Genomic DNA, 16,746 nt, shown 5'->3' with positions numbered 1-16,746 from the left:
TATGTCAAGTTACAACTTCGTTTCAACTAGAATATGTAATTTCAGCATTTATTTTCATGTTTGAGGCGTCTTTATATTGTTTAGGCTGTATGAAGATGAGTTTTCGATAATGAGGTTACGTCAAAATAAACAAAGACTTAGCGAACGTAGGCATCGCCTGCAGGTAGCACGGCGCCATTGGGAATTATTGCACAGACAGACCGCCTTAGGTTACACCAGTTAAAGTTTTATGAAGACACTAAGTGTAGTTCTAAGCTACTGATGTGTTGCTATCAGGTAATGATTATCTAAAAGTGCTCACCTTCGCAAATAAATACACATTAATAAAAAGCCAGACAATAAAAATTGTAGCACCCAGAAAGGGTGGAGGGGGAAACAGAATGATGATTCGCTGGGTGACAGAGAGCAGCTGATATTATTTCAATGAATACAAAATCGAGTCAAAACTACAAAGAACTTGGTAGTATGTGCCAACTTATCAGTATGACGTTGCATCTGCTCCAGCCTGGATGCAAGCACTGAATCGGTTGGGCATTTCCAACCTGGCCAAAATTTTTGGTAACGTTTTCGGAGAACAGCGATCTTGTAAGCTATAAAAAGTTTGTGAAAAACAGTCTAAATCACAGTGGTTATTTTATTTAAAACGACCGGTTTCGGTCTGGTGTTGGGCCATCTTCAGAATAGCACCCACCATCAGCTGAAGTTGACGATTTCCAGGAGAGTAAGCAGACCCCAGTCGCTGCAACTGCTGCGTCAACTTCAGCTGATGGTGCCTTTCTGAAGATGGCCTAAGACTAGGCCGAAACCATCAATTTTAAATAAAATAAACATTGTGATCCAGATTGTTCTTCATTAATTTTCCACACATGTTGTAACTGATTTTCTATATTATGGATACTGTCACTACGACGGAATTAATGTCCGAGCGGTTCCACAAAGCCGGCCGCTGAGGCCGAGCGGTTCTAGGCGCTTCAGTCCTGCTACGGTCGCAGGTTCGAATCCTGCCACGAGCATGGATGTGTGTGATGTCCTTAGGTTAGTTAGGTTTAACTAGTTCTAAGTCTAGGGGACTTATGACCTCAGATGTTAAGTCCCATAGTGTTTAGAGCCATTTTTGGTTCCGCAAATGACCTATAGGGGACAGACCTGGTAATCTTACTGACCACAGGGGCACTTCAGCATCACTCATACAATGAAATTACAAAGAAATCCAGACCATTAGCTGCTTACAGGCATTGATAATGTTGAAAATGTGTGCTCCGACTGGGACACGACCCGAGATCTGCTGCTTACATGGCAGACGCTCTATCCGACTGAGCCACCGAGGACACAGGATAGTGCGACTGCAGGGACTTATCTCTGGCACGCTCCCCGTAAGACCCAGACTTCCAACTTACTGTCCACACACTACTATATTCATTACTCGCGGCAGTCAATCTACCGACTCCCATGAGAGATCGGGCAATGTGAGTGCATCCACACTGAAGATCGTTGCCCGGTAATCCTTATCTATATGAAGATGGTATCTGTTCTTTCGGACATGTCCGAATGAAACCCAGACCATTAGTTGCTTAAAGGCGTTGATAAATATCAACGGGGACCAGAATGAAATTTTCACTCTGCAGCGGAGTGTGCGCTGATATGAAACTTCCTGGCAGATTAAAACTGTGTGCCCGACCGAGACTCCGCAGTATCCTTTCTTTCAGGAGTGCTCGTTCTGCAATTTTCGCAGGAGAGCTTCTGTAAAGTTTGGAAGGGAGGAGACGAGATACTGGCAGAAGTAAAGCTGTGAGTACCGGGCGTGAGTCGTGCTTCGGTAGCTCAGATGGTAGAGCACTTGCCCGCGAAAGGCAAAGGTCCCGAGTTCGAGTCTCGGTCGGGCACACAGTTTTAATCTGCCAGGAAGTTTCATGTCAACGGGGACAGTTGAAAATGTGTGCCCCGACCGGGACTCGAACCCGGGATCTCCTGCTTACGTGGCAGACGCTCTATCCGACTGAGTCTGTCATCGGAGCACTCTCAAGGTCGCTGCCATACTCGCTGACGATGGCCATCCGAGGTAGTGCAGAGCCGCGATGCATCGCTGAACATAATGCAATGGCATCCATCAGCAGTCTGTGCTTCCGAGCCACAGTGTCACTCCACATGCAGCCGTTTTTGTTGTCTGATTTAGGGCAGCCAACACATGGAACGGTAATTACCTAATCCGGATGGTGCCTCTCTCCGACTAACGGTGCGGGATGGCACAGAATGTTGCAGGGAGTTCATTGGTGCTTCTTCTCGAATGGCAGGCGCAGATTTGAAGGGGTTGTGGTGTGCTTGGTACACATTGTGGCTGTCAGACGTGGTCAACCGAAACCTTGACGAGAGTGTGTCTGCCCTGACATTCCAGCGCAGTCGGGTCTGTAGCATCCGAATACCTCACACGATTAAACCAGCCGGCCAAATGGAGACTCACAACGTGCTATTATCAAACTAAGGTACACTTAACACTGTCTCAGATGAATATGCAGCATCTCCCTGTCCTTGACCGAGTGAAGTAGCGCAGTGGTTAGCACACTGGACTCGCATTCGGGAGGACGACGGTTCAATTCCGCGTCCGGCCATCCTGATTTAGGTTTCCCGCGATTTCCCTAAACCGCTCCAGGCAAATGCCGGGATGGTTCCTTTGAAAGGGTTCCTTTGAAAGGGCACGGCCGACTTCCTTCCCCGTCCTTCCCTAATCCGCTGAGACGATGACCTCGCTGCCTGGTCTCCTCCTCCACAACAACCCAACCCTGTCCTTGACAGTGATCACTCATCGTCTGAAGCTGTTTACGCCCCTCATATAGCCTTCGAGGCCTGGTAACAAAGATGAACACGAACAACACTAATGGACCAGTGGTCGTTCTGCCTGCCACAGAGATCTGCAACCCTAGTCACTCACATGCTGTGCAGATGGCATGTACGTGTCCGAAGTCAACTGACACACGACGATATCTTTTGGGTGTGTCACTTTTCGTCTGAGGCAACGTAAAAAAAATGACATCTGTAACGGTGGAGGACTTGTTCCCAGAAATATTATCAGCCGCGGACTCGTGATGGTTAGCCCTGAAAGAATGGAGACGAAGATGGCGGGAGTCTCTGAGTTTGTCAAGTCAGAAGAAAGAAATTCGTTCCGACTAGCGCGCTTCGTAGAGAAAATACCAAGTTCCAATTGCTATAGAAATGACAGGACTATTAGCGAAAATAATGATCTTGTGTAAACTCATCCGCTCTATTTCTAAGGTGTGTGAGCTCAGTAAATCACCATAAGCAGATCGATAAACCCGTTTCGGAGACTGATTTGCTTTCCTGTAACTTTTTTCTTTGCACTTGCATGCTGCATAGCTGCTGCTAATGTTACTTTACTGCACTATTTTGGTGATCCGTTTTGAAATTCGATTCGTCGTCATCCACAGCAGCAGAAAACTGATACGTATACTTGAATACTCAAACTTTAAAATGCATTCTTAAATCAGAAACAATGACAGGTTGTTTCATATTGCGATTACTGAAGTGACTGACACAATATATAATTTGAGGGATCAGTAGCAAAGACAGTCCCAACACCCTGCATGTCATTTCGATGTCATCCTCGAGTGCTGCATTTGATGCTCGCAAAAAAAACTCACTAGCTGAACTCCAGTTAGACTGTGAAGCACTGTTGGGTACGAGACGCTACTTTTGCACTAGTTTTATCACTAGTGTTGACATTTTCCTTATTCTAGCTATGCGTTTGTCTTCTGACACCGACGTTCCGTAAAACGTCCGTCGCTAGGGCTTTTCGAATCCCATGGATCAGATTGCTTATGAAGTCTTTTTAATTTTATGTTGGTCAGAACTTCATCCAAACCCACACGCTGCGAACAACACTGAAGTGCATGGCAGACGGTACTTCTCTCTGTACCGGTTATTACGGATTCTTCCCTTTCCTGTCACGTACGCAGTGCGGGAAGAGTGACTCTATAAACTGCTCAGTGTGCGCTGTAATTAATGTGATCCCTACGGGAGCGATACGCAAGGTGTTATAATAAATTCTTAGATTCGTCATTTAACGCAGCCTCTTGAAATTTTGTAAGCAGACATTCTCAGGATGGTTGGCTCCATCTTAAAGTTCAATTTCCTCAGCATTCCGTGACACTCTCCCATGGAACAAACAAACCTGTAACCATTGGTGCTGCTCTTCTTTGTATATGTTCAGTACCTTATGTTAGCACTGTCTGATAAGCCTCCCACACATTTAAGCAATATTCTAGGATGGGTCGCACGAGTGTTCAATAACGAACCTCCTTCGTGAAACTTCCTGGCAGTAAAACTGTGTACCGGACCGAGACTCGAACTCGGGACCTTTGCCTTTCGTGGGCAAGTGCTCTACCAACTGAGCTACCCAAGCACGACTCACGCCCTGTCCTCACAGCTTTACTTCTGCCAGTACCTTGTCTCCTACCTTCCAAACTTTACAGAAGCTCTCCTGCGAACCTTGTAGAACTAGCACTCCTGAAAGAAAGGACATTGCGGAGACATGGCTTAGCCACAGCCTGGGGGATGTTTCCAGAATGATATTTTCACTCTGCAGCGGAGTGTGCGCTGATATGAAACTTCCTGGTAGATTAAAACTGCCAGGAAGTTTCATATCAAAGCACACTCCGCTGCAGAGTGAAAATCTCATTCTGGCAACCTCCTTCGTGTTGTACTTTTCAGTATTTTCCTTCGTCATCGGCCGTGGTGGGCTACAGTGTTATTTTAAGAGACCCGCCGCTTCAGACTTGTGTACTGGGTAAGCGGGCAAAGCCCTCTAGCGTTAGCCAGAGGAGCTCCAGCGGCGACCCGGCGACCGAGCAATGAGTCGACGGAGCCTCCACGGTGGTGTGTGTAGTGGACGCGTTGTCGTCTTTGACAGCTCCAACGAGTGGTTTTGTTCTTTTATATTTTCTGTTCTTGACGACGTCCTTCGAAGAACTGTGTAGTAGCCATCGTTGATTAGCTTCCAGCCGACGATGTTCGCATGTTCAATTGTGCTCTGTTTTCCTTTGGTGTTATCTCTTGTTAAGGGAATACGAGCAGGGGCTAAGAGTTTATCACTTTTGGTGATACGTTGTTGCACTTGTGTAGTTTTTCTTGAAAGGAATTCGTTTGACATTTGTTAAGCTGTGGTTACATTCCCTGTAGCTGTTCTTTAAATATTTATGTGGTTTCATGTACTAGGCCGAGTAGCCTAGCACATATTAAGTCTGGTGTGATGGTGATATGTCTTTGTCATTTTATTGTGTACAAGTCAGTCGGTGTTAGTAATACCCGGACGTTGTGGCCAAGCGGTTATACGCGCCTCTGTCCGGAACCGCGCTGCTGCTACGGTCGCAGGACCGAATCCTGCCTCGGGCATGGATGTGTGTGATGTCCTTAGGTTAATTAGGTTTAAGTAGTTCTAAGTCTAGGGGAATTATGACTTCGATGTTAAGTCCCGTAGTGCTTAGATCCATTTGAACCATTTTTTTTGTTAGTAATATTCATTAACAGCGGATTAGATTCCTTTACAAGCATATCCGTCGAAAGGGCTAGTCTCTGGTTGCAAATATTTCCTTTAATTGCATGTTAGCAAACAGCATCAGGGTGACTCTGTTCGTTGTTATATTGTAGCGCATCCGATATTGAGTGGTCTCAGTTACCTAATTTTTCTAATAGCTCGATAGGCGATGGTGCTCGTATTTATCGTTTTACTACTAAGTTTAATTGTTTGTGCTTCATTTGGTTTCCAGATTACGTTTACTGGTGGTCACTGGCTTTTGAATTAGTTAAGAAGGGCAATCACTAGAGTATTCAGCTGGAAATAAAGTCTGTAGTAGTAATAGTAGTTGTAGTAGTAGTGTTGGGATTGTTTTCCTCCTTTTAATCCTCCACTTGTTCTTATTTCCTCTTCATGTTATGGACCTTAAGGCAGTTCTAAATTATAGTAGAACTAATGCCCGATATATCTTACTTCGGTTAAAGCTGCTCACTTCTGTATCCAGTTGTTGGTCTCCATATGATGTTGTACTTCAGCGTATGTGAACCTGACCAGTGTCGCATTTCTAGGTACATTGTGAAACACATATATTCTTAAGGCTCGCACAGCGGTAATTAGTGTGGGGCTTATTTGACGTGAAGATTTTAGTGTATGCCAGGACTGCAACATTTACCTGTGAACAAACAAACAAAATAATTATCTAACTTTATGTACTCGAGGTGATGATTAAAAACTTATAACTACCTGTTGTGTACATAGTTCCGCGTAGTCAGCGCGTACACAACTTTCCCAATAGAGCGCGCCCCGCTAAACACAACAGCGCAGGCACAGCGCTCGTCCGTCTCCGAACTACGAGATGGCGCTGTCTTAGAGACGGACCAAATTCTGCTTCCGCCGATCCGCGTATTAATATGTAACGCAGCCAATGAGATTGCTGCTAACGTAGAACCTTTTCTCCTCGCGGATCACACTCGCGCAGTGATACTTGAACGCTCGAGGTATTATAACGAGTGTACAGACCTCCGGTTAGTCAGTCTGCACTAGTCTGCATCAGTCTGCATTTGTCTGCACCAGTCTGCATTAGTCTGTACCAGTCTATAGTCAAGTTTCAGTCTGCACCTAATAAGATTATCATATTTCTGTACATAGTCATGAAGAGAAATGTATAGACACTTTGTCAAGTATCAGAGATATGTGAGAATAAGATTAACCTACCAAGACCAAAGGAACTTCAGATTGTCAATTGTAAATAGCATCCAGAATCAAGTTGAGTAATTTTATGCTTTCTATTATTTTAATAAATGTGTGTGAAAATTAATCAAGTTCCATTTAAAGTTGGTCACCGTCAATCTGCTACTCTAAGCATGCAAGTGACATTTCTATCGTCTGACCTAACGGCAGAATATAAACACGGCAGGATAATACTACGAGACATATTGCTGACACTCGCCTACTTCGTTAGAGCGACAAGTCAAATAATCTGATGGTGTGTGTACCGAAGGTCTTACAGTACACACACCACACTACCCCTCGTAGAGTTGATACGTGCTGTTAGTTTAGTCATTTATGCAAATCGACCGTAAAACCAAACATATTTTGACCATACAAAGTAGGCTTTCATGGCCGGTGTTTATTTCAGTTGAAACTTCCAAGCTGAGAAGCCTTGATCGACATACAAAACTATTCGCTATTTTTAAAAGGTGTGTTTCTTTATGTTAAAAAAGTATAGACTGCTCCCATAAGTCGTGATATTCAAACCCTGATACTTTCAAGACATGCAAAATGTATGATTCAATTTGGAAACGCTATCTGACTCGCAGATTGGAATATAAATACACAGTGGACTACATTTAATGTGTTAGCGTGATGCATATAGCGACCAGCTGTACAAAGAGGGTGTTTCTTCCATCTTATAATCCTAGATTTAGTATGCAAAAGCATTTAAGTCAAGTGAGTGATGGTATAAATCCTGACTCTTATTCCTACTTTACATCGCACCAGTAGGTGGGAATGGTTGGTTAGTTGACTACTGGAGAGGATAAAACAGGGAGGTCATCAGTCCCATCGGATTAGGGAAGGATGGGGAAGGAAATCGACCGTACCCTTTCAAAGGAGCCATCCCGACATTTGCCTCAGGCGATTTAGGGAAATCACAGAAAATCTAAATCGGATGGCAGGCGCGGGTTTGAACCGTACTTTTCCCGACTGCGGGGTCAATGTGTGTGTGATATTACGCAACACAATGTTTTACAAACATCAATCTGCATAACAGTAAGCATCGACCTCCCTTTAGCAAATGGTTCAAATGGGTCTGAGCACTATGGGACTTAACATCTGAGGTCATCAGTCCCCTAGAACTTAGAACTACTTAAACCTAACTAACCTAAGGACATCACACACATCCATGCCCGAGGCAGGATTCGAACCTGCGACCGTAGTGGTCGGGCGGTTCCGGGTTGAAGCGCCTAGAACCGCTCGGTCACAACGACCGGCTCCCCTTCAGCAGCACTTGAAAATTAACAGCGTACAAGGAAATGAAGCTGATTATTTTCTGTGAGTTACTATATCGGAGTTCATTTATTGGTTTCCGATGTACCCTGAGTCATTGTGGAACGTGAAACCATCGTACAAATTGCCACAAGATGGTACCCACACAGCGTGCCACATTCTAGCGGCTTAAAACAAAGGTGTGGAGGGATATTTTATAATCACTCAGAAAGATGTGAGGTGATGAGCAAATGTGTTTAACTTCACACAAGGAAGTGAGATTAGAACCCTACAGGGCTAGTCACAGCACCAAGTACAGGAATTAGGTTTACAACCAACAATAGAAACATTGTATTCGCATCTCGGAGTTTAATTGCAAACTGTCTTGCACCCGTACTTAAATAGAGGATAATATTTATGAATGTGTAGCGCATCTATGAATGTGTAGCGCATCTAAGTGACGTAATCACGTACGACACAATTATCATCTTCCATCCAATCAAGCACTAGCAAACTATGAGGTCCTATCTTACCACGCGTAAGCACACACCCCTATTCCTATGCCTGGAGTGATCGCAGATTCCTATCCGACCTCGGCACGCAATAACTTCACCACGGCACGTAAAATAAACTCGTCTCACCCGATTCTTCAGCCATTGCAGAATCTGCATAGCAGCAAGACCTCCACCGGACAAAAGCAATCTTCCCTTCAAATACGGCTCCATTTCACAACCTTCCAATCGACCCAGGTCATCACATAGACTGGAATAAAACTCAGTAATGTCGAATTCCTCTTTCAAATAAGGAACACCACATGGGCATGGAACCTCGAATGATTCCCATTGAGCCGGCCGGTGTGGCCGTGCGGTTAAAGGCGTATCAGTCTGGAACCGCGTGACCGCTACGGTCGCAGGTTCGAAACCTGCCTCGGGCATGAATGTGTGTGATGTCCTTAGGTTAGTTAGGTTTAATTAGTTCTAAGTTCTAGGCGACTGATGACCTCAGAAGTTAAGTCGCATAGTGCTCAGAGCCATTGGAACCATTTGATTCCCATTGATCGAAAACAAACTTGACTCGCCAAAGGCGTAAAATACGATCGGTGACGAAGCAAAGAAATTGCTACGCTGCTTGTATCGACTAATCAAAACTGATTATATCAGACTATTGTAAAGTATGGCAAAGGTAAATATCGCCATCTATTACAAACAACATATAGTGGTTAGAAATGAAATTGCTGCGTTAATAGACACATTTCAAAATTTAGTCCGTGACTGTAGGAGACACCCAGCAGTTGCTATTTTATCTCCGAAGATGTTCCCAGCACTCAGGGACGAAATGTCAAGTAATAGTTTCATGTATCGACCAAGACCTCTCAGCCGGCAAGTTTTATCTGAAGCAAACACATTTTATTTTCTTTTTCTGCTTTGAATATGATACACAGTCACGACCAAATTAATTCGTGATACGTGTAACGTTGGAGGGAAAGTGGTTCTTTCGCTAGGACGAATGGAAAATTTTCGTGTATCACGTGACTGGGAAGTCATCTGGCCTTGAATTGGACGAATGCGTGACACAGACACAGATGCGCAAGCTCGCACACACAAACACACACACATACACAGGCGGGAGAGAGAGAGAGAGAGAGAGAGAGAGAGAGAAAGGACATGATGATGAGAATGGGTTGTAAGGCGCCTGTACAAAGTCCCATTTTTTTCACAGTCCATTGTATTTGCTGCCACGGATGATGATGATGATGATGATGAATATGATGTAAACACAAACACGCAGTCCCCGGGCAGAGAAAAATCGCCAATACGGCGAGGTATCGAAACCGGGACCCCGTGATTCAGAGGCAGGAACGGAGCGAGAGAGAGAGAGAGAGAGAGAGAGAGAGAGAGAGAGAGAGAGGGAACACTGATTCCACCTGAGCCACCTACCTTAGCCAACAACGAATTTGTGCCAGAAGTCATTCTCGACCATTTTGTATTTTTATTGCGGTTAGGCGAGCCACAGTGCTTCAAGTCATTCCGCCATTCAATGATGTAAAATGACTGATCTGCAGCTATACCATCCAGCACTACTTGCTAACCATATTGCGTCTTACACCTTTCCCTGTTCACCGCAAGGGAACGGCTAATAAAAATTAGCTAGGGCCCAGGAACACAGTCTATGGGGGCCCGAAAGATGGGGAAAAGTCGCGTAGATTGACGAGTAGCGACACGCGTTGGACCAGGTCGATTATGCGATGAGCGTTCAGTAAGTAATGCATCAATATTTTTTTCTGAAAGCAGGTTTATCTTATTCAGGATTCCAATACACCATATTATTCCCCACTCTGACGGCTAAAAAACTGTATTTTTCAACATAACAACCACTCAACGCGACGGCCTTACCCCACTTTACTGAAAGGACCTGTACCTCAGCATGGTACTACTCTACTGATCGAAGTCGGAGCCACCGTCTTGCTGCATAAATAATGTCTCTATCATCCCCGTATTGCTTACAGCGGAACGCACCCTTCATTGGAACAAACAGATTGTATTCTGAAGGTGCGAGATCCGGGCTGAAAGATGAGTGAAGTCTGTGAGCTTCTATCGGGTGTGCAGACTATTGTGAGGCCCTGCGTTGTCATGGAGAAGAAGACGTCCGTTTCCGTTTTTGTGGCGAGAAACACCCTGAAGTCGTTTCTTCAATTTCCTGAGGGTAGTACAATACAGTTCAGAGTCGGTCGTTGCACCATGAGGGTGACATCAAACAGAATGGCTCTTCCAAAATTCATAAGTCCGTCGCCATGACTTTACCACCTGCTTTGAACTTCTGAGGAGAAGAAGTAGCGCGATCAGTCTCGTAACGCGCAAGCAATTCCGCACAGGTGGTCCTTCGTTGCTCTTTATGGTGTTCTGTTATGCAGCGAGAAACCCAGCGGGCACACATTCTTTAGTATCCCCAACTGGTGGACGGGTATGTCAGTACTATCAACAGAGACGTCCAGTTGAGGCGCTAGGTGTCTGACTGCGATCCGTCTATTACCTCGAATGAGAGTGTTCGCACTTTCCAGCAATGAAAGAGTGACAGCTGAGTGCGGCCGGCCGGCACACGGGATGTAGGATTTCGAGACCTTCTTGCGATAACATCAGACGCCTCTCCCAACGACTCAGTGTGCTTTTGTTCACTGCCGGATATCGGAAGACAAACTGCAAACGCCTATGAATACCTGCGATGCCCCTGTTTTTCCACCAAAAGAAACTCAATGACAGTTATCTGCTTGAAACGCACCTCTGTTAGGACGTCATTTTGAAGGTTACATATGGCGCCGCCACGTTTCAGAACATCATGAAGCTATAGGACCTGAATCTGGAACATTCCACGATATCTCACAACGAATTCCGCATTTTTTCCAACCGAAATTGGCTGAGCAAAAAAATTGTTGCATTACTTATTGAACACTTCTCGTACATTTCGAGCACTTCGAAAACCGCATGAATCTATTTATCTTCCTTGCCAACAGAGTGCCGTTGAGGAAACTAAAATTTTACCTTGTAGATGAACTTTATATGATATGAAATGCTGCTAATACCACCGTCACCGTTTCTAATTGGCGGACGATACACGTACTCACTGTCTGAAAGTGTACAGTCGTTTATTGATCGACAGTATCTTGCTGTATGCGATTGCTATCTTCTGTATGACAATCTCAAGGTTAACCAGTTGTGTGAAAATGGTTTAAGAGCGCTGCCAGTTCCATGACAACGATCTAAAACCTACACTCCTGGAAATTGAAATAAGAACACCGTGAATTCATTGTCCCAGGAAGGGGAAACTTTATTGACACATTCCTGGGGTCAGATACATCACATGATCACACTGACAGAACCACAGGCACATAGACACAGGCAACAGAGCATGCACAATGTCGGCACTAGTACAGTGTATATCCACCTTTCGCAGCAATGCAGGCTGCTGTTCTTCCATGGAGACGATCGTAGAGATGCTGGATGTAGTCCTGTGGAACGGCTTGCCATGCCATTTCCACCTGGCGCCTCAGTTGGACCAGCGTTCGTGCTGGACGTGCAGACCGCCTGAGACGACGCTTCATCCAGTCCCAAACATGCTCAATGGGGGACAGATCCGGAGATCTTGCTGGCCAGGGTAGTTGACTTACACCTTCTAGAGCACGTTGGGTGGCACGGGATACATGCGGACGTGCATTGTCCTGTTGGAACAGCAAGTTCCCTTGCCGGTCTAGGAATGGTAGAACGATGGGTTCGATGACGGTTTGGATGTACCGTGCACTATTCAGTGTCCCCTCGACGATCACCAGTGGTGTACGGCCAGTGTAGGAGATCGCTCCCCACACCATGATGCCGGGTGTTGGCCCTGTGTGCCTCGGTCGTATGCAGTCCTGATTGTAGCGCTCGCCTGCACGGCGCCAAACACGCATACGACCATCATTGGCACCAAGGCAGAAGCGACTCTCATCGCTGAAGACGACACGTCTCCATTTGTCCCTCCATTCACGCCTGTCGCGACACCACTGGAGGCGGGCTGCACGATGTTGGGGCGTGAGCGGAAGACGGCCTAACGGTGTGCGGGACCGTAGCCCAGCTTCATGGAGACGGTTGCGAATGGTCCTCGCCGATACCCCAGGAGCAACAGTGTCCCTAATTTGCTGGGAAGTGGCGGTGCGGTCCCCTACGGCACTGCGTAGGATCCTACGGTCTTGGCGTGCATCCGTGCGTCGCTGCGGTCCGGTCCCAGGTCGAGGGGCACGTGCACCTTCCGCCGACCACTGGCGACAACATCGATGTACTGTGGAGACCTCACACCCCACGTGTTGAGCAATTCGGCGGTACGTCCACCCGGCCTCCCGCATGCCCACTATACGCCCTCGCTCAAAGTCCGTCAACTGCACATACGGTTCACGTCCACGCTGTCGCGGCATGCTACCAGTGTTAAAGACTGCGATGGAGGTCCGTATGCCACGGCAAACTGGCTGACACTGACGGCGGCGGTGCACAAATGCTGCGCAGCTAGCGCCATTCGACGGCCAACACCGCGGTTCCTGGTGTGTCCGCTGTGCCGTGCGTGTGATCATTGCTTGTACAGCCCTCTCGCAGTGTCCGGAGCAAGTATGGTGGGTCTGACACACCGGTGTCAATGTGTTCTTTTTTCCATTTCCAGGAGTGTATTTAACACAGGAGCTCACTAGCGTATTAAAATTGCGCACATTGTATCCAACTCTGACCAGTCCCCCGGCGGTTGAGATGGCATAGAAGGGGATGTCTCCGTAACATTTTCAACCTCATGGAGCCAAACCTACTCTATAGTCACAGGGGAAACAGATACTTCACATAGTGGTTAGCTTTCTGTTACTCAGTTGTTCATAAGTGAGTTATTTTATCGATTTTCAAAGACGTTCAGACATACTTGAGGTGCCAAGCTAAACCCGCAGGAGAGGACAGGTAGTTTAAATTGTGGAAAGTGGCCAAAATAAGCGGCTGTCAGTTACACTCGAACATACAACTTTATTTATTTAACCAAACGTTACAAGAGCCAAGAAAATTTTTAAAGAAACACAGCATTAATTTACCGGCTGAATGCGCCATACAATCTCATGCCTTAAGGGCAAGACCACTTTAATTTAAAATCGGCTGAAAGCCAATAACTTAAGACTCAAACCAAAATCAGAAATTTAAAAGGCAGAAGGCCTTATCATAAATGAGTTCCGTCAATTAGGCTGAAGGCCCAAACAATCTCACACCTTAAGAGCAAACCAAATTTAATTTTAAAAAATCGGTTGAAGGTCCATCTCTTAAGACTCAAACCAAAATTAAATTTTTAAAAGGCAAAAGACCGTATCTTAAAACAGTTCTTTAATTAGACTGAAGGCCCAAACAATCTGACGTCTTAAGAGCAAAACAATTTTAATTTAAAAATCGGCTGGAGACCTATCACTTAAGACTCAAACCAAAATAAATTTTTAAAAGGTCAAGGCCTTACCTTAAAACAGTTCTTTAAATTAGGCTGAAGGCCCAAACAATCTTATGGCTTAGGGACGAAACAACCTTAATTTAAAAATCGGCTAGAAGTCATACAAAAACAAACAACAAGAACAAATAAGAAAGGCTGTATACCCAACAGCGCTCAGAAGTTTCCGAGGGTCGGCCTGGAATTCAAACACTAACGCTCGATTAGGTGAGACAGGCAGTCGGCCCTTCCATTCTCGATCCGACGACAACCTAACCGACAGACAGTCAACGGACCCACCGACAAGATAACTTCCGCTCCACCCGACCAGCACCCAACAGGGAATTCAATGGAACAACGTAGAAGGTATTGGCGCCCACAACCAATTATTCATTGAGCTGTCAAACTACACACCGTGCTGGACAGCGACAACACGATGAGGAAAATACGCTGCCTGAATTTACGTCAATGTTCAGGGCAGGTAAACGGAACGTTAACGGCCACAAGGCAGAAGATTCCGCTGGTGCACTTAAATTCAAAATAACCAAGTACAGTTTAACTCCACCGGGGGGTGGCTAAAATTTGACTACTTGAAAGCACACGTTGTTGCTCGCGGGAATGTCCCAACAGCCGACAACGAAATCCAAACGACACAATGTGAACAGTCGTGACTTGCTGGTAGATTAAGTCAAAACTCAACTTTCGTGTCCAGGATTGGTGAGCCACGGACCTCGTAGCAATGGGAACAGCACCACACACTCCGACCGCGCGTGGACGCCTCCAGCGGCCTCGGCCAAACTACGCACCACAGCCGGAAACTATAAGCGCCAGGCCAAAGAGAGTACAAGGTGCGAATATCGATACACACCACCGCTGCCACTCGCGGAGAAAGAGCATAACAACATAATCTCGATAACCGCGGGAGACTAAACACAGAATAGGCAACCAACGTTTAATCCAACGCATAATATGAGCCAGCCACGGCTCAGTACTTTACGACCGTATATTAATTGCTGTTATAGTAACAATAACTCCATCCAAAATAGATTAAACAGCTACTCACTGTACTGGGAAAGATACTAAATCTACAGACGTCGCTCCATCCTAGTAGAGAACAAAATATTCGTCCTGTACCAGTAGTTTTGTTTACTACAGAAGATTTAAGGCACTGCAAATGGTCATCCAGTGCTGAAATCAAATCAAATGGCCTCAGATGACTAGGGTGAAAGATATATGTTGGGATGTCAATTGTTGAGCAACTGACTGTCCATATGAACCAAGGGGCTACCAACAACGTCTCCTGAACGAAGAGTTTAGCGATCGTGCAATCGTATCTGCATATAGGCCTCCTCAATAGGCACCCGTTTCATGCACCCTTGCTCACTGCTATTCATCGGCGACTAAGGCTGGAATCTGCCTACAACTGACGCAATTGGACGTCCACTGAGTGGCGGTAGGTAGCCTTTTTCAGAAAATCGCATTTTATGCTTCGTCAGACAAATGGCCGTTGGCATGTATGGCGTGAAACGCCTGAAGTCAAACACACTGCAACAATCGTCAAAAGGCTTTAGGTTGGAGAGCATTCCCTGGATGATCCCGTCATTCTGGAAGGCACAATGGATCAACTACAGTATGAGCCTATCCTTGGGAACCGTGTCCACCTCAAGATGTAGTTTGTTTTTCCTCGGCACGATGGCATCTACCAGCTTGACAATGTAACGTGTCACACAGCTCACAGTGTTTATGCACCAGGATGAGTTTAACGTACTCCGCTGGCCATCAAATACCCCAGATTTAAACTCAGCGTAGAATCTGTGGAAAAACTTCGATCATGCTGCTCACGCCGTGAATTCTCAACCGAACCGTGGATCCTGAACCGAGAAACCCAGCGTATATGGTCACTGCACTGGAATCGGCATGGTTCCACATCCCTGTCGATACGGTATCTTCCAGAACCTCACTGACTCTCTTACCGCAGGCTTCTAACAGGTGGTCGTATTAATGTGACTGGAGAGTTTAAAATAGAGACGTGCTATAGCAAGAAAAACGTTTCTAAAAAAGAGGAATTTTTTAACTTCTTATGTAAATTTGAGCTTACGAATGGTTCCGAAGGTATTTTTCTGGAGTGTAGCGTTGTACAGAAATAAAAAGTAGACGATAGGCGAAAGAAGACGATAAAAAGTTCAGCTAAGAATATAATAGAAGTTTTTAAAACGTGCTGCTACAAAATAATGCTGAAGTTGAGATGGGTAGATCGAATAACTAATGAAGAGGTACTGAATCTAAAGAAGAAACAAGAACTTTGTGGCATAACTCTACTAAAATATGGTTAAAAAATGGCTCTGGGCATTATGGGACTTAACTGCTGGGGTCATCAGTCCCCTAGAACTTAGAACTACTTAAACCTAACTAACCTAAGGACATCACACACATCCATGCCCAAGGCAGGATTCCAGCCTGCGACCGTAGCGGTCACGCGGTTCCAGACTGTAGCGCCTAGAACCGCACGGCCACTCCGGCCGGCACCAAAAGATGGGATCAGCTGGTAAGACACATGATGAGGCGTCAAAGAATGGTTTGTGTCGTAATGGAGGAAAGTGTGGAGGTTAAAAATAGTACAGCTAGACCAAATTTTGAGCTTGGTAAGCATTGAAATGGCTGGCAGTAACTATGTAAAATGAAGGAGTCTATACAGGACTGACTAGGTGGAGCGGTACATCACACCTCTCCCATTGAAGACCGCAATAACAATAATACCTTATCTACGA

The 16,746-nt window shown here is 45.6% G+C and overlaps 1 protein-coding gene and 1 non-coding gene across 2 annotated transcripts in view; one reads left to right on the top strand and one right to left on the bottom strand.

Annotated features, from left to right (window-relative positions):
- Nucleotides 1–16,746, top strand: part of LOC126484903 (Down syndrome cell adhesion molecule-like protein Dscam2) — a 505,795-nt gene that overhangs the window by 18,688 nt on the left and 470,361 nt on the right. The gene's annotated exons all lie outside the window — the stretch shown is intronic.
- Nucleotides 1,938–2,015, bottom strand: Trnat-cgu (transfer RNA threonine (anticodon CGU)). The gene has a single exon. It is a non-coding gene; the product is annotated as a tRNA-Thr (tRNA).

This window comes from Schistocerca serialis, chromosome 6 (assembly GCF_023864345.2).
Source record: "Schistocerca serialis cubense isolate TAMUIC-IGC-003099 chromosome 6, iqSchSeri2.2, whole genome shotgun sequence".
In the NCBI taxonomy this organism is placed as follows: Eukaryota; Metazoa; Arthropoda; class Insecta; order Orthoptera; family Acrididae; genus Schistocerca; species Schistocerca serialis.
The sequence above is the reverse complement of the archived record's forward strand: the minus strand, read 5'-3'. Positions and strand labels throughout refer to the sequence as shown.